Genomic DNA, 20,212 nt, shown 5'->3' with positions numbered 1-20,212 from the left:
ATACACGTCGATACCGATGACAAACGAGCCATCCGTTAAAAACTCTCCCAATTCAAACTACCAACTTTGCGAATTTACGTGAAAAGAAGTCTGCTAGATTTAGGACGCGCCAGATCTTTTTCAATAAAGTGTAAATGGCTTTTCCCAAACGAACTAAACTTCCTGAAAATATCTCATTGAGCGTAAAAGATTTGCGGCTTAACCGTTAGTGGTTTATCTTTTAGCTGTAATTATGATAGAGCTCACTTTAAAAATTATTGGCGAACTTGGCAAATTCGGCCAAATCGAAATTCGTGGATGGAAAGATATTTCTAATGGTTTAAATCTCATGACCTGACATAATTGGCTACTATTCTATAAAAATTAAGTTATTTAAGATTAATTGTGCCTTTTATAAGTGAATTATTAAATACATAAACAAACTCGGCAAAATTCTGCAAAATGGAATTTTTAAATAAATGTAATAACAATTTGTGAAACTAATGTTTTAGACCAATTACGACATTGTTAACTATAAAATTTAGTCACGATATCACTCTGGTTCCAGAAAAAATAGGCTATTAAGTATTTTCCCGGAAATTCTGACTCAATTTTTTCTAGAACTGGTAAAGTTTCTGTGCTGCGGTTTTACACAATTTGCCTAATTAATTCCAAGCCCGAATATTAAAAATATAATTCGCCATTGGCGTATCCTTAAATTTTCTGTTTCGTAAATACGACAATAGAGTTAATGCTCATAAAACGGTATGTCTCCATTTTGATTTTCGCTTTAATAAAATACTTAGTAGGGGAGGATGGGAGGGGAGAGTGAGGGCGACTTAAGCTTTTTATTATTTTTGTGGCTTTTATCCATCAAGTCGATTTATTTTTGATTAACTTTTACTAAATTTACCCAAATTTTGGTCAAGCTTCTGGTTGTCGTGAACCACACTCACCTATATATAATGTTATATATAATAATTATAATTATTTAAGAATTTAATAAAAAAAACCTTACTGATTAGTAATTATTGGTATTTATAAGATTTTTAAGATAAACCCATAGAATTATCCAAAAAATAACACTTTCAATAAATAGCTTTTTTTAAGAATTTTTAAGCTGTTGACTTTGCCCCTGGTATTACGCAAACGGCTAAAAATGTACAAATAACCAGAATTTATAATTATTAGAAGAAAAAACGAAAAAAAAAAAACTATTTAATTTTTATTAATATTTATGCCTCAGGGGGCCGCCTTGCTCCACCCTCCCCTACTTCTAAACAAATATTACTCCTACTCACAGTTATTTAAAATGAATGAGACCGCCATCAATGAAAGGAAGATTTTCTTATAGGATCTGAAGGGCACACGTGTTTTTGGTTCATTACTTATTTATATAGACTGCTCAACAGGAACGCTGCCAATTGTAGAACAAAATGGATATCAAGAGCTTTGAATATTCTTCAATTGTCAAAATTAGCATTAAAGAAATAGAATAGCTATTTCAAAATGTTGTTATAACGATCAAGGGCTGCAAAATAAATAATACTAGCAAGATGTGTTCATAATACCTTTTGAGATAACAACTGCTACGCCATTATCTGACATATAGTGACAAAAAAACTTTATTGGCGTTTTTTTTTTGTTTTTTTTTTTGGAAATTTAGTGAATAATTTTCAAAGAACCAGTTATTACCACATTTGATTCCACGAGTTCTTTTCCTTCTCTATCAGTACATAATATATCGACTGTAAAAAAATCCTTCAATTAACGCTTTAATTACATCTAATAACCGCGCGCCAATGATAAATCCCAATTAGTTTTTCACTAGCAAAATGCTCCACATCACTTCTCGGTATTCGTAAGTATTTCAACCAGTAATAATTAATAACACTCACATGCATCTTTTTCGGATTCAAAGGAGACGACATGGGAGGCGCCATTTTTTATTAATATTGTTTCAAAATATCACATTTCGTTCCCATCTTTTGGGGCTACTGAACCGAGTCGACCGACCGATCACGAAGCCACGTTGCCGTTCGGCGAGATGTCGATTTTTCTTTTCGTCATGATTTAAACGACACTAATTTCTGTTTTTATGAGCTGAGCTTAATAAAACCCTTTAGCACTTCGCATAGGAGACTCGAAAAAAAGTTTCGTACAAAAGACTCTCCTGAAGATTTATAATATTATAATTTTGTTGATACAGGGTGTCCCAAAAAGTCCACCTCGACATCGACTTTGTTATTTTAAATGGAACACACTATATAATTCGGCATCTTTGGAATCCTTGGTTAAAGTAAAGGCCACTTTCTTAAGAAATTTCTACTCGAATTATGCATAGTTTTTTGCATCTTTTAAAGATATAATACTCCACATATACGAATAAAACCGATTGCTAACAATACGGGGTGTAAATTAATACGTGGAAATTTTGAAAAAAAGTCAACTCTGTACCACACACTTTAACAGATTTAATAAATCTTTTGAATTGATATTTAAAGAAACATTTAATAGCTAATTATCTAGCTTGAGTGAAAATACCTAATAACAAAAGTAAATAATTGAAGTTAATAGGCTAACTAAACAAGGTAAGAAATTTTAATAAATATATCTATAAAACAAAAAGTGAACTAAAAACAATTCGTTAATTCGATAAATAAAGTTTAGCCAAAAATATTACTCTTAAAATGCTCGTTTCATCTGGCATCAAGACAACAAAGAATTGAAATAAAATATTTAAAAATGTAGTTGGCTATGAAATCACAATTTTCTTTTGACGCATTAAGGTATAAACAAATTTTGATATCTTTTGTTGTTCTTCATATCTCTATTTAAAACATCTGGACTATTATATCTTTAAACAAAGTAGTATCATGTCCTTGCTATTAAAAAACTACCTAATATTTGCAACAAGTGACCTAATGTGGGCAGCTTTAAATTCAACAAGAATTTAAACGGATGTTATCTTCAACATCGAATATCTCAAAAAGCAAGATAAATTACAAACTTACCTTATTTGTTTTCCTAAAATTGATATCTGAATAAAAATATATAACCTCAATTCGAATAGGAATTTCTTAAAAGTGACCTTTATTTTAATCAAGGATTGCAAAAATGCTCCAATACACAGCGTTTTCCATTTAAAATAAGAAAATTGATGTCGGGGCGAACTTTTTTAGGACACCCTGTATCAACAAAATTATCAAATTATAATATTTTAAATCTTTAGGAGAATCCAGGAAACTTTTGTATGAAAATTTTTATCGTATCTCCTATGGGTTTACAGATCGTATACATGGCCTTTTCATTTGGCACACGGTGTATGTACACGAAATTAAACATGGGAGCTACTGGAATAAATTCGCAATAGGTTAAGTGAGCTCCAGCGTTGACGGATTTGTTAGTTTGGTTGTCAATGAGCTACGGTGGATCTTACTGGCGAACTGCAAAATCATCGTATTTTACGGCGATAAACTCGTAATTTAAAGACTTTAATTCAGCTGTGTAACGAATTTAATGTTGATTAGTGTAAACAAATTTTAACAAATAAGAAATGGCAACTCCTCGTAAAATAATATTTTCATTAAAATAGTTTTGGTTTCCCATACAGAAAAATTTACGTACACCAATAATCACAAACATAATATATTAGACCGCAAAAACATTTCAATTTAGTATTTACACTCACAAAAATACATAAAAGTAAGGGAACAAATTTCAACGACAACTCTGTTATCATTTTCGAGATGATGTTTTTTTTCAATGACATATACGCATTAATTTTTTTTTTGTATTTGGGATAAATGAGGAAGTATAAACAACTGAATGGGAGAGTAATTGGAATTCATTTTAACCTCTTAAATATTTATTCCATTGCTTTCCTTAATTCGTTTGCAATTTCTACAAAAATAGAATAGAAAAGAATACCTCATTCGATTTAATTAGTAAAATCACCAAATTGGTATATGATGATATTACTGTGAAGTGTGCCTTTCTGTCCTTTTTAAACAGTAAAACTTTATTCAGAAACCTCCATATCATCCTTTTTTGGTCCGCATTCAGATTAGAAAATATCTAGAGGAATCTGAGGAAAAGTGGAATCAGAATTTATTAAAATTAATTTGTGTTAGTGATATAACTTGACAGGTTTGGAAGAATAAGCACTTGCTATGGTTCTCATGTCTGTATATCTTTAATACGTCTCTATCTAGGTTCCTCGCTCTGGTTAGACTCAAAAATTTTCTATGCTATCGCTACACCGTCGAGAGTCAAATCGGGCGTTTCCAATAATTTGGGTATGGGTTTTAGTTATTAAAAATTGATGGTGTACTCGAGCTGTTTGGCAAAAATGTAATCAAATGCTAAAATGATCTTGAAAAACTTGTAGTATGGCCACACATCGACCAATACGTTAATTAACACACCTTTGTTAAATACTCGTTCTGCCACATTCCAATTGTGCGAAAAAAACTCTTTTAAAATTGTGAAATTTATTATTTCAAAAACTACATAGGGATACATTAATACGTTTCCCTTTTTTTCTTTTTTATCAATTAAAACTCAATTAGGCGTTGAAGTGTTCAACTTAGTAACCTTAATAAACTATACAAGCTAAATATATCTGAACGATACTATTTTAATGGGAAAAGTCTGTCCATAGATATAAGAAAGCGACTAACTGATACGAATTAAGGAAAGACCCGGGCAAGCTGTAAGAATGAAATATGGCCGAACAGGTCCCTACTTTGCTTAGAATTTAATTATTTGGGGTTTTGTTAGGAAAGATACTAAACAATATTTATTTATTTATGTATGTATTTATGTTTAAATCTAAAATAAAATTACAAATTATTTTAATTACCTACTTAAATTACTTAAAATTATTCACATAATATATCAGTATCACAATCGCTATCATCGCTTGTTCTAATTATTATTTGTTGTATATTATTTGCAATATGGATATACGATTGTTCTGATTTTTCTATATGTTTAACAGAATTTCCCAACTTTGTCGATGGTTGTTAAAAACTTCGGTTTCTATAAGTCTGAGGACATTGGAGTTAACACGGGGAAAAACATTGTTACGACGAATGGCAGATTTCAGTTGGTGCCAAACATGTTCGATGGGATTAAATATACAGTGGTAAGGTGGAAGCCTTAAAACTGTATGCCCCAGATTTTCTGCATAATTATCACAAACGTATTCATTTTGTAGATTCAAGCTTTGTAGAACCTCAATTAGTTGCTTTTTGGTATAATCTCCGTGAAAATAAATGTCGTTATTATATATGTAATTTTGGATTGTTGCTTTTGTGTCACATGAGGAAGGGGTTTTAATCAACTGTCTACTGTGATAACTTGCGTTGTCTATTACAATTACGCTATTAGGAGGAATGTTTGAAACTAGTTTGTTTTTAAATTAACTTTGAAATAAATCAGCGGTGGTGTCGTCATGATAATCCAGAGAAGAATCTTTAATATTTTTCGCAGACAGAGAAAGTACATTTGGAATCCAACCATCTTTAGGGCCAGCATGCAAAATAGTTATTCTTTTACCTGTTTTTAATGGCGATTTTGTTTTACACATGTCAGTTGAGTCAACCCAACTCTTTTCCGGGGTATCATAATTGTCGAACCAGGTTTCATCCAAGTAAATAATTGGCCTTCGTCGTTCTCTGCAAATCCTATTTTTTTCTAGATATTCCAGTCGCCATTTCCGAATTCTAAAAGATTCCATTAAAACTTGCCTTTTGTCAATTTTTTTAAATCTAAAACCCATAAGCTATTTTTCAAGCCTCCTAAAATTATTTTCTATTACGGACCACAATTTTACCTGAATTTAAATTGGATAATCCCATGCAAAAGCAATTGGTCACTTTATTATATCTATGAACAGATCATACCTACTAGTAGGCTTATATATAAATTATAAACAATGTTATTTTTTGAAGTAATTGAAGCCCAGAGATTTCCCACACTTTTGTGAACACCCTCTATATCAAACAGCATTTTTACAGCATTACTTAATTACTATCTACTACCATCAGAAAGGATCAATTCATTCATTCCACCATTGCTGCAATAAACGCACAACAATTTGTTAGCCAAAGATTAATAAAACAACATTTTGATGTTTATTTTATGAGTTGTCCTTCCTCCATAACTCTTTGTTTATTTGGCAAGTGAAAAGTTCTAGACTAAGTTTACGCGTAAATAAATTCGAATTCGCTATTCCTCAATTCTAATTTTCCAATTCGACTATTGTATATCAAACTGTATTGGCTTCTATTAATTAAATATCTTTTATTTAAAAATTTGCCCGCGTGGTTTATTTTAAAATTGTTAACGTCCACTCTTAATTTAAAGAACAATTGTAAGTGATTGAATATCAATCGAAACCGCCGTCCATGCTCGGCAATATTTTGCACAAAGAATTTCTCTTTCGTAAAGAATTGAGTGTTTTTGAAGTGTTTCGGCACGCACCGCAGCTTCCATTGAAGTGACTTAATAGCAGACGGACAAGATTTAGCTCACCGATAAGGCGCACAGAAATAAAGAAGCGAGAGTGTCGATCGAAGAGGCTCTCATTACATCTTCATTAGAGATAGCGCTGATTACACACATACACTATGCAACAAGGCAAACTCATGCATACATGAATATCCTATTAAGGACGGGGCGCAAACTAATAATCCGCTCGGAATTTAGCAGTGGTGGATCTGTGGGGAAAATTCGAAGTTATTTAAGTTTAAACTCATCTAAACTCAGTTTTCCAAGTTTGAATTTAATTCCGAGTTGGCCGATATGAATGTTACGTTATATGCAAAGGCAAGGTTATATCACTTTTTTATTTATTTTTCCCTTGTCGGATTGCCTAGATCGACTTTATATTCTTTTTTTAGTCACCCGGGTTTACTGCAAATTTAGATGTGTTTACGAAACAAATTTTGTGACCCCATCTAACGAAAACTATAAATTATTTAAAAATTACCATTTGACAATAGTTTTGATTTAAAAGTTATGAAAATATCCGACAAAGTTATACCATGAAATAAATATGTAAATAAATACACCGATGCCAAGTTGTTATTTTGATGTCTCCGAAAAAGCTTGAACCATAGAAAAAAATAACAATATCCAGAAACAATCCTATAAAGATTTTAATCCGGTATTATTTTGTGCTGCATTCGGGCATAAATGTACTGATAATTACAGTAAAAACTAGACATATATACATATAAATGGAACGGAAATATAAATATGTCGGTTTTATAAAGGCGGAACCGTTTTTAGTCGCTTTCTACACAAGAAAGCTAAATAAACAAACGTCAGACAATAGTTTTGTTAAAAAATTGTGAACCTAAGGCACAAACGAAGAAATAATCTGTTTTTTCTACTCCCGTCTGTAAAATACCTCATTACACACCGATCTAGCGTATGGGAAGCGTGAATTGAACTGAGGTGGCTTTTACTTCATGAAAATCTATTTATCACAATAAATAAGAACTAAAAATTCAGATTTTCACGACATGACCATTGTTTCGAAAATTGTCATGTCGAAACAATTGTCATGTCAAAATATATAATTTCGTGAAAATCTGAACTTTTAGTTCTTATTTATTTTGATTTCTGGGAAGCGTCACTTTACCACGTCAGTTTCATTTTCCCCGGATCCGAGCCACTTCCGGGATTTTATCGCACGGGTTTGGGAACAATCGGATATTTTCGGAGATATTTCCCGCTCCTTGAATTTTGACGTATGTCAATTCTGACAGTCATGTCAGTGAATGTATACTGCTCCGCTCGTGTCAAACTCGTGAGTCGAATGCCTTTTACCACACTTGTTGCATAATATACTATTTCGGTCACATAATCCTGACACTAAATATAAAACAACCAAACAAATAAGTACAGAAAAATTTACACCGATGAGTGAAAAGTGTCACTACAAGACATAAGCTTTGTCAAACCCTGGCAAGCCAGAGATTTTAAACAATGATTTTGACCACACGTTACTCAATGAATGAACTGTTATCATTCTGCAACAATAGACCCAAGAAATAATAATAGTAAAAAAAGCATAGTATGCCATATGTTGATAAACTTCTTCAGATACTCGTTTCGGGACTAAAGCGTTGTTTATCAAACTTGTTGCACAGTAAACTTATGTTCTACAATATACCTGTTACACCTTTTGAAATTGCAAGATGCTGTATAGGTCGAGGAATTCTGGCGTGATTTATATCTGTTGTACTCGGTTGTCGCAGTGTAGGACGACCTAGATTAATTCCTTAATTATCCACCATATAATTTAAAACATATTTGTCAGCTAAATTTAAAACAGAATTGAAGTTTATATGCCCAAAAAACTCTTTTTATACTTGAATCTTTGACCAACCCTTTAAAATTGCCCACTTGTCCCACCAAGAGTAAATATTTTCTGCCGGAAAGTGTAGCATTAGACAGCAAATGAGAACATGAACCCCGTTGCAGAGGACGAAATATTTTTTCTTATATTAATAAGATGACATAATAAACCAATAAACAGCATCCTTTGAGGTTATGATATATTCTCATATACAACATTACCCACGTAATATCATGCAATTTATCACACTATTAATGTTTTCCTCCAATTTTCGTCGAAATGCGACTAAAGCGGACCCACGTCTACTTTATCGTCCCAAAACTGTCTAACCCCACAAGAAGGACGAAAACCAATCTAATATTTTGGTCCTGCCTATTCAAATACACGCCTTGCATCGTCTAGTGTGTAGTAGCGATCACTTGTCGCTTGCGGCTTATCCGACCCTACGCCCCTTTATTTTACCACATTGAACGTCAGTTTATCCCGTGGCTTCTGTTCTCGTTGTGAGTACAATATCGAAGCAAACCAAATTAATCGGCCCTTTGTTTTACCCAAAAACTTTTCTAATAATATTTATTCGATACAGCGTACCTAACGAAATATTGATTTGATTGAATGATTTTGAAAATGTTTTTTTTTATATTCACCCATCCTGTAAAAATCCTGTTTTCGATAGAAATTGCTTTGCCCAAGATTATAATACATATATAGTATTTCTAATGATTAAATATTGTCTAGTAATAGTATATTATGCAACAAGTGCGGTAAACGGCATTTGACTCACGAGTGAGTTAAAAACTTTACCGAATATATTGCATACTACATTTTGTCTACGACCGTTAGTTTTTGGGGACATTTTCGTAAAACAACACGAATACATTCACTGATATGACCGTCAGAATTGACAAGCGTGGGAAATATCTCCGAAAACATCCGACTGCTCCCAAATCCGTGCGGTGAAATCCCGCAAATGCCCGAAGTGGCTCGGATTCGTCGGAAAGGAAACTGACGTGGTAAAGTGACGCTTCCCGCACGCTAAATCGGTGGGTAATTAGGTATTTTAGAGACGAGAGTAGAAAAAATATTTTTCAATATAATGCGAAATTGTTTTTGATAGCCATGACGCATTTGTGTCGTAATTGTTTTAATTTCTCTATATACTGGGTGTTTTACCACATTAAAATCTTTATTTAAAGAGTTTAAAAAAGGTTTTACAAAAGATTTTTTCTGAAAGTTTCTAGCGTATTGGGCAGGAAAACAATTATTTACAAATCTTATGTTGTGTTTCAACAACCAACGCAGGAGGAATCCATAAGATTTACTGTTTACAAATCTCCTGCGTCAGATATTTATAAATCGAACTTGCCGAAGTTTCACCAATCATCCTGTTGACTTCTTCGGAGCTTAACTAAATCTTTATTATTATTTATTGTTTATTAATTTATTATTAGAAAGTAGAGTAGCTGTTAGGTGTTTTAATTCTGGAAGTTTCATTGGAAGTTTATACTATTAAAAGAACCACAGTTCACCAAGAAACATTTTCGTAGTTCTATGTAACAAATATAACAATTAATAATTGTAAAATGTAAATCCTCTTTGAAACGGGCTCTCATTGGCTGTGGCGGGTTGTGACGTCAATTCGCTGGTAAGATTACGCGCCACTCAGACAGTAGCATAGAGAAGCCATTAGAGAACGACAACGTGTTCGTCTTGGTGGTTTTAGTTTTCATTTTAATCTTGATCCTGTAGCTTGCGTTGGTTATCTTGTGTTAAGTATCAAAAAGAAAGTATTAAAGATGACCGAAGCCAATTTTTAAAATGGTCATACAAAAAACCGAAAGTTTTTCTGTTGCTGAGGTTCGCGGTGTTGAAGGTAAAGGCGCATTCACAGCAAATTTCGCCACAGATTTTAAACCAATTTAATATTTTAATCAGTTTAAAGTTTTCTAGTTTTGGTTAGTTAGTAAATTCAAATGGTATATCAAATAAAATGTAAATTATTCAACAAAAAAAACTCTGAACTAATGGAAACCTAACTATTGATTTCAAAGTATATTGACATTGACAACTTAAATTGTTCTTTATATTATATAGATCAGGAAGCCATTCCTATGAAGACTGCAATAGGATGGGTGCAAGTTTGAAGAGATAAAAATGTTTGCACAGTTAAGGCTAAAGTGACACCTAAAAATAATGTTAACAAAAAGCGACAGCTTTTATTTTCTGGTAGACGTATAAAAAGTTTAACTGGGGTTTTGCGCGTTGTACTACAACACAATGGCACGATTTGTTATATTATTTTTGTGTTGCTTCCATTATTATCATGTAAAGCACACTACGCACAAATACAAACTGGCGTAGATTAAATACAAACACACCTTTACACGAGCCACAAATAAACATAAATAATATAGTTCTCGGCCAGAGAATAACACTATAAAATGTCGCCGTATTGAAAACCAGCGGTATGACGTCACGATCATTCACGCGCGTTTACTGTCGTTTAAATGGAATAGCCGGGTGTCACAACTTGAATTATTTATTGCAACTTAAATATTGGGTTTTGCGTTTTGACATTTGGTGTGCGTTTTTTCTATACATAAACAAATGTGTTAAAGAAATAAAAAATATATATTCAAGTTCTCGATTGCTGACTACATGAAATGAAATAGTCCTAAAACCACTAGTTGGAGTATATTATATAATTTTTAAACCAGAAATGTGAGAAAAACTTTTAAAAATCAGATTTTTTTGCTTTTTGATCATGTCTGTTTTTTTGCTGCTCAATATTGAAAAGAAACTTTCTTTTGATCCCTTAAAGCAATAAAGTTTTTAAGAGGGTCGAAATTATTAGAAAGAATCTTATGCAAGCCAAGGCATCGCGATACATTTATTGTAGGTAGGTAGGTTTCTGTATAAAGTTTACCCTAGTCGTTTAATAAATTAATTAAAGAATGAAATACACAGCCCGTATTCTAAGCTACGATCCAAAATAATGTCTAATGCTGCAAATCAAACTAAATGTACTAAAAAATGTAATTCGTCAAAAAGATACGAGGAGTTAAAAGTGAAACATCCGGTTAATTTATCAAAATCATTATCAATGCAACATTGTTAACACACTTTGTACAGATAGTTTCTTAATAAGAAAACTATAGTTAATGGCCCTGCTGAGATCACATAAACCACTGAACCGAAACTACAATAAAACACAAGGACTACAAAACTAACCATTTTTCAGATTTTAGAGACATGCCATCGATCATACCAGTTTTTTATAAATAATTTCCTACTCGACTGCGACAATATATCGCAAAGTTATGCTTTCAGGTGCAGACTGAATGATTTTGCAGAAAAACAAGCTAGCATCCAATTTCGATGCAATCAATCAAATATTGCCTAAATGCGAGAGTTCTGTTTCTACGCCAGGTTTTTCGGCCTGCGGATGGCAGACGTAGAATTTGATTTTTCATTTAACAAATGAAAATATTTATTCCTGCACAATTGTGGCAGTTTAATATTTTAAAACGACTATTGTTCGAAGATTGATGTTTCTACTTTTGCTCGAGTGAATGGGTAAGAATGTATTTTCAAAACTTTAAAGCGACATTTTCGGGGTGTCTGAAATTTAAGAGGCAATTTTAAATTATTGCCAGGCAAAACATTTGCAATTTTATGAAATCTGACAGCTCCGCAAATTTCGTAGAGCTTATCCAAATCTTCTTTTGATCTGAAGACTTCCATTTCATATGCATCTAAAAAAATATATATAATAAGGAAGAGTTAAAATGAAATCGAATACATCTTCGAGGAGATTATCGAGCACACGAGAGACAATGACAAGAACAAACGACTTAAAGCTACAGAGATTCTGAATGGTCTTGCAGCAGCGATAAAACGCGCTGCACCAATCATAGTGCCAATTGAAATGAAAATACTCTCGGAGCTATTATTGAACCACTGTACTGTCTGTGCTAAAATTTCTTATGGAATATGCTAATGTTATCTGTCCAAATGGTGTTTCCACATTAAACTAGGCAGTTTGCGGCCGTCCAAATGTGGTTTGTAATATTAACTATAAAACAGATTTCTTTTTTATAACTTTCAACATAAATTAATAATAAACAAAATAATGAATTAATCCCCAATTTTTTAATTTCAAAACTGGTAGCAATATTACTCCATTAAACAGGCAATAATTGTGGCTCCATCTCTGGAAGAATATCCCACCTGCGTAAGAATGTTTTTCCGGTGATGTACGGATTCTTCCTTCCCCTCGAAAAACAATTTTCTGTTTAATTTCGTCGTGGTGGAGGAATAACCAACGATAGAAGTTAGGCATCCCACTCATAGAGGTCGCCACATAACGCGAATGCTTTCTGATTATTAAACAGGCGGCACCATGCAATTTGTGTGAACAATCCAAGATAATATTTAAAAGGTACATATATGCACGTTACTTCGTGAAACATTAAATTAGAGCCCTGTGAATTACTTACGTCTATACCAGGTAACAAAGAGAACCAAACTACTGCAGCATCAATCATCGTAACGTCCATATATCTTTCTAATATTAATAAATACATTCATTACATATGCAACGAGAACTTACAAAAATGGTATGTTTAAAAAGTAGCTTAATAAAATATGCTAGCGCAAGTGCCCCATTTTTATTGATGTTCGGGCTATTATCGACAAGTACAAATGGCTTTATAGAGAAAAATTAACATAGTTTTATGAAACAGGGTTGCCTTGTTTTTCAATTAGAATCCTAAAAAAGAAAAGGGAGATACAAATCAAATCCTATTAATTTCTGAATTATAACTATGAAAATCACCAATAAACATGCAAAAATATTACCATATCACATCAAGTAAAGTAGAGCAATAGTACTAAAAATCAAACGGATAGGTTTGACAGTTTACTCAAAAATACAGTTTACAGTTTACTCTAAAATACTTAGAGATTAAAAGATTTTGTTGTGTTATGTTGATCTTGCCTTTAGTTATGTAGTATCAACTGTACTTAAACATCATAAATATACCATTAAAAATGTAGTGTAAAGTTGATAGTTAATAGTGATAAGCTAAATTACTGGAAAGGCATTTTGGTGACTGAAGGCACCATTTATTTTTAATCAACCAACGTTCCTGTAGAGGAATACCGCATATCGCATTTTTTTGCAAATGTCAAGCAGACGACACATTAAAAAAAAATAAAATTTCTTATTGAAATGAAAAGCAAATTTGGCCGATTTTTGATATATCCTCAATTTTTTTCTTCAACAATTCAATTTAATTATTTCTCAGTGCTAATTTGATTTATGTTTGATTTATTATGATTTATTCATTCTGAACGAAACGTTGTCAGTCAAAATAGGAAGTCATTTGTGGAAAACTGCAGGTTTCAACATAATTTTGGTGCACAAAATAAAATTAAATAATGTTGCGAAGCGGCATCAAACCGAGATTTTCAAATTAAAATCTGTTTTTCCAAAATTTAAATAATTTTTTACAAACGTATATCATGGCCCTGCAACTGAAAGAAAAGCAATAGGTGATATTTAAAGTTAATACTTTACCTTTATTGGTTGGTTTTTGGATTTGACGAACGCAGAATGGGAAGACTATAAAGAATGTGGGAATTAATGTTATGTTTCACAATATATTGAAAGTTTAAAATATTTCGCAACTTAATCATGTCTGTCTTACTTTGTTCTTCGTTCTTTATTCGACGAAAGTCGCTGATAAATGCAAGTCAGTAGTTGATAAATAATACTGAGCATCTATCTCAATTTCCGCTCTCAAGGTTACTATATCAGTTGCTGTAGAGCTGTGGAAACGTTTACAATATATTTTCGAGAATGTTGTAGAATTACCTTTATCAAAAATACAAAAAGTTCAGGATGTGCTGTAATTGATTTTTTTTGCACATATCACAAATAAAGTGCAAAATTTTGATAAAAAATCTCAATAAAACAGTAGATAAAAGTTTTATCATTTTATTATAAAAATATAATACCGAAACTTTGCCACATAAACAATAAGTACAAAAAACATCGTAAAGCTGTAACTAAAAAACAACTGATCTATGGTTTTTGATACATGTCGTAGTAGGTATTATTTCTAAAATAAAAGAAACAACTATCAGATAAGTAGTCTTTTAACATTTAAAAAATAAAAAAAAAGGACCTGGTTTTTGTAAAATAAACAAAAAGTAGTATTTTCAAAGTAACTAAAACACCGTGACATTTCAGTCTTTTGCACCTTGCAGACTATTGGAAAAGTAACTGTGACATTTTTCAATAACATTACTTTTTAGCAAATCCATTAAATTATTAAACTATTTCTTTGGAATTGGTACAACATCTCGATAAGCACGGTCTAGATTTACATTTCCAAAAGATGTAAAAGTCGCGCCTGCTCGCATTTTTCTTTGCGTAATGCTTTTGTAGTTAGTTTCACTAAAAGGTGTAGAAAAATGTGTCGGGAGCATCTTTTTCGTGAGTTGAGTTACTAGTTTTTTAAAATAAAACAAAATCATCATTTCCAACACTTTATAAGCAGTTTCTGGCTTCTTCGAGCTTTTTACCAACATTACGTACTCTACGGCGATCACAGACTCACTGTGCCGGTTTTGCGCGTAAGATCGTTAAAAAACACGGGAAACTCAATAGTGGCAATAACTCCCTTTAGCGGAACTGAAGTTAAGTAAGTATGTACCGATATTGTTCGACTTTTATGGTACAATTCACTAAAATAGCTATTTTTTGATATGTGCCATTATTGCACCCAATGAGCGATGTGTGTTGGATTTAAAAGGTATTTCAGAAATTGAGCGATTTCGAGTCCATCATCTTCAGGACGTGCATTGATTTACTATTGTTTAAATGATACACAAACTCGACAGGGTTACTTCTTTTAGGAAAGCAAATATTTAAATATTTTGATGCCATTATGAACTGTTTTCACTACATCACTGTTCAAACCTAGGAAGATCGTTGTGAAAATTCTGGAAGTCATTTTGTGTTTGAATTTTCAGCTATTCGAATCTGTAACTGTATTTAGTTATGGATCTATTTTGATATTTTTTTTGCTGGATAGGTCTCTGAAAAATGCACCAAAACCTTGTTTTACTTATTGCTTTAACTTAAAGTCATGGCGAACTGGCATTATTTAACAAAAGAGAGAGAAGAGAGAAGTACTATTAGGTATTTTTAAAACAATGAATTGGCAACGAATTCTAATGCAGGAGTATAATGGTGCAATACAGGGTATTTGTTGTGTTTTTTACATCAATCAACCTAAAGTCATGGCCAACTGGGACTAATTTTTGATGTCAAATATTCAGGCTATTAGGGATTTCTTTAAGAATAAAGTATCAACAAATTTTTATTCAGGACTACTTAAAGCCTAATTACACTATTTTCCATGAAGTTTGTTAAGCATTAATCCTGTAGAACGTTTGTTTATAGCTCAATTTTGATAATTATTTTGTATTGGATAATCTTACTAAAGAGAAATTAAGCGGTTTTTTTCATATATAGCATCGGCTAAAGTCAGGGCTAACTGACACAGTTTTTTTTAAGCGGAAAATCGTGAAGTACTTTAGAGATTTTTTCAAATTGCATATTCAGGACTACCTAAAAATAATTTTTAAGGTACACTTACTGTTTAGTATGATCTTGAAACAACAGCATCAACAAATTTTAGTATTCGAAAGATATAATGTAAACAAAATTAAAATATAAATTAGCATTTGCATGGTAAAGTTGGTTTTACAAAGGAAACAGTATTCCGACGTCAATTAATTTAGATATTTCTGTTATTTTCATTATTAGATGAGTATTAAATATCCTTTTTAATTATAATACAGCTCTGTAAAGTATGTAAGTATGTTTAGTTCATATCTAATCCTCTTTAATCATATTTAGGTTAGTGTCTTTCAGTGAAATCTATCCAACAAAAAAAGAATTATCAAAATAAACATTGTAAGCGAGGCGCCCGCGATATTTCGAGCACCTTGTGTGCGAACTTCACACAAAAATTAGTCTCAGTTAGCCATGACTTCAGGTTGACGTAATAAGAAACACAGGGTTTTAGTGCGTTTTTGAGAGATTTATCTAACAGAAAAAAAAATCAAAATCAAACCGTAATCAAATATTTTAAAACGATGTACAGCCTTAAGCGGGGCGTACACGATATTTCAAACACCCTGTATTGAAACATAAAATGAATGAACAAAAACTGGTATACTTGGGTTCTAATTACTCCTCGAATTCGTAGCAAATTTATTTCTTTGAAAATCTCTATTAGTAATTCTCTCTTCTTCGTCTTTTGTTAAATAGTCTCAGTTGGCCGTGGCTTTAAGTTGAAGCAATAAGCAAAACAAGGTTTTAGTGAATTTTTAAGAGACCTATCCAACAAAAAAAAAATCAAAATCGAACCATATACAAAGATTTTACAAGGGTGTATAGTTCTTAAGATGGTTGCCCTGCAGGACCCCTGACATCATTGCAAATGATTTTGATTGGCACTCTGCCTAACATCTTCCCGCCAGTCCATTGGAAGATAAATAAATAAATAATGTCCAAACTAGAATAGCCAGGCGGAAGTTTTATTCCGTATCTGACAGAAACATCAATTTATGTAACGACCATGCCGCTCATCTGCTTTGGCGAAATAAATTTCCGTTAGACCAAGAGGCAAAGAAAAAAAAGTATCAAATTATAGCCCGCCGTATTTTATACGAATCACTTCGAACACTCGGCATCGCGTTTTTATCCGGTAACAATTACAAAACTTTGATGCCGAAACCTAAACGATTTTCGACAAAGACGGAACTAGTAATTTGTCGGAATTAAAACCGATTCGAAAGTTAGTTGGCGCGAAACGAAACGTACCCGGGGCACGACTGTAATTCTACAGCATCATTAAAATCATAGCAACGTGTCCTAAATTAAAGCGTAACGGGAATAATTATTGCAAAAGTTACATTCGCGGGGCCATGCGATGCATGGACTGCGAGTGTTCGATAAATTGGAGTATTATGGTGCCTGCCGGTTTTTGATGCAGACGAATTTAGCAATCTTGGCTCCGACAGGTACAAACAACGTCGTTTGATTTTATGAAATTGTCGCTTGCATCGGCACCTCGTTATTTTGCAAATGCAAAAATGTCACTATACGATTTGTTCGGAATCAGCTCGTGCTGCGTCAAAGCAATATAAAATATAGAAACACGTGTCTTATGGCAGTTCACTACTTTCCGTTAAACTGTTATAACATAAGTCATAAAAGTGCGTACCATTATAATATCAATTTTATTTAATTCAGGATAAATTGGTTAAGGCTTTCGGGGCCCGTTGATAAGCTATTATCTTGATTCGGGTTTAAAGGCCGTCGTCGGTTGGAATTACTTCCTAACGTTTCGCTAGCACGAGTGGCGAGCTTCTTCAGAGGTCCTTCCATCTCCGATGTTGGACGTAGACAGTCTACCTCCAACATCAGGATATGAGTACTAATAATGCAATTTAATTCGACTGGAATTCTTCGTAACCCCTACTTTTTAAATTTTTGTTTTTTTGAAATGACATTCCGTTTTGGTTTAAGCATTTAAACATATAAATTCCTAAACAGTGTTATTCAAAAAGATTGCTAACATGTATTTCTTCCAAACTACAAAAGAGAGAAACGTGATTCTAACTTTAATGGATAGAGAAAAGTGTACACAATTATGGTACGCATTCAATGTGAGCACCGTGCATTACACAATGTCAAAACGGTGGCTCATTCCTTGCCACACACGAATCAGCTGGTCCTTGGTCATGGAATTCACTGGTTCATTAAAGATTACCAGCGGGAGATCTGGAGACCTGGGAGGTCAACGTCGATAAATTTGATCTTCTGCTCCTCCTCTTCCAATCCAACGTCCTGGAATGGTGCTATTGAAGTAACGTCGAATGTCTAAAGAGAAATGAGGCGCATGAAGATGAAATCATCTGAATTATCTTCAATTTGGGGAAATAACCAGTTTTGAAGCATATTTAGATAAGTTATTTCTATCACAGTTTTCTCCAAGAACAATAAGGGCCCATACACTTTGGTTACAGATATCGTGAATATCTTTCTTGTTCAATAACTGCAGTAGAATTTTTAAGAACAAACATTAGCGCCAATGCGGCCACGATTGGAACTTTTACCATGGTAATAATTAATTTTACACTTTTCTCTATCTATTAACGTTAGAATCGTGTTCATATCTTCTTTAATATAATGTACATTTCTTAATTCCCTTTTATTGGTAATTTGCAGATCTTCCATTGTATGATGCTAATTTTTGTACACATCCTTTTGAAGGTAACCCCATAAGAAGTTGTCATATCGGGAGACCTGGGCGGCCATTTTATGGGTCCTCTAAATTTGGACCTATGATTTGAGAATATTGCTGCGAGGCTACATTTGTATATACAAAATTTTATATTACTTCCAAAAATTAAACACGAAATACTAAAGAGGAATCTGCCTTGTTGCTCTCAAGGATATACAACATTTTCTTGGAACAAGAACAGTTTTGTAAATACCAAAAACTAAATTATAGTCTTCGTTGTTGGTGGTCGAGATGCAAATTACGAACTAACATAAGTTTGTAAGGTTTAAACTGGTGGTTTTTTAAAATTTCTTAAACCGTAAATTGTGGAACATCAACATTATGCTCAATTGTTCTACAAGAATTTGTAGTTCTAACTGTCGTCAGAACATTAATTTTTATACAATACGTGTTATTATACAATATTACAAAATAGGTTGGTTTTAAGCATATCAAATATTTTTTATTGAGTTATCTTCATTCTGGATACCTACATAACACATTTGTAAAAATTACTTAAAAGAAAAACATACTTATCAATTATACCTGCACAAATACAGATGCTTCATCCGTATTTTCAAGACACAGCACAAAACAACACAGCAGGTGATATTTCGTTGAGAGCCATACTATTTAGAACAATTTAATTAACAAATCAGAAACAAATGTTAAAGTGTTATATATATTTATAAAGCCCTTAGCGGAAAATTATGCAGGGTGTCCCATACAATAATACACAACTTTATGTCATAATTCAAAAAATAAAAAAATCTGAAAAAACTAACTACTCCATTCTTAATTAAATATTAAATATAAATAAATTTTAACAAATACAAGGAGTTTCGCAAATCGCGAAATGTTCAAAATCTCAAAAACGCAATGGCATAAGAAAATTATGTTGATGGTATCTCTCGTTTCACAAAAAGTAGCAACATGACACACTGTGTAATGTTCATCTTCAGCCGCTAAGTGTAATACAAAATGCCATAGTTAAAATTGTGTTTAAAAGGATGAAATGTTATGTAAGCTACTTTATATTACATTTGCAGTGCTAGTCCATTATTTATCTTGAATACATGTATTCATAACATATACATACATTTTTTCAGTGTAGCTCTAATCAACCATTACTACTATCAAACTAGCGAATCAGCGGCCAATAATTTATTTTGTGGAAAGGAAAATTAAAATGATTGAGATATTTTCTAGAGAAATCCAAAACTATATTTTAGACAACTATTTTCATTTTTTGCTTGTATGGTTTGGGTTCTAGATTTAATTTTCAAGTTTCAATTAATTTTGGTTAGTTAGACACACAAATTTTTTGAGGTAGGTGCAGGTATTTGATCTAGACATACCTATTTAGATATTGTATTGTATTGTAATTTTAATTGTTCTGGGCATTTCGTATTTGCTCCACAGCACCATATTTTAAACGGTATACCCGGTATTTGATTGCATATTTTGATTTATGAAAAAAATCAGATTTCGT

This window comes from Cylas formicarius, unplaced genomic scaffold (assembly GCF_029955315.1).
Source record: "Cylas formicarius isolate icCylForm1 unplaced genomic scaffold, icCylForm1.1 PGA_scaffold_10__41_contigs__length_53128322, whole genome shotgun sequence".
In the NCBI taxonomy this organism is placed as follows: domain Eukaryota; kingdom Metazoa; phylum Arthropoda; class Insecta; order Coleoptera; family Brentidae; genus Cylas; species Cylas formicarius.
This window is presented reverse-complemented; position numbering follows the sequence as displayed.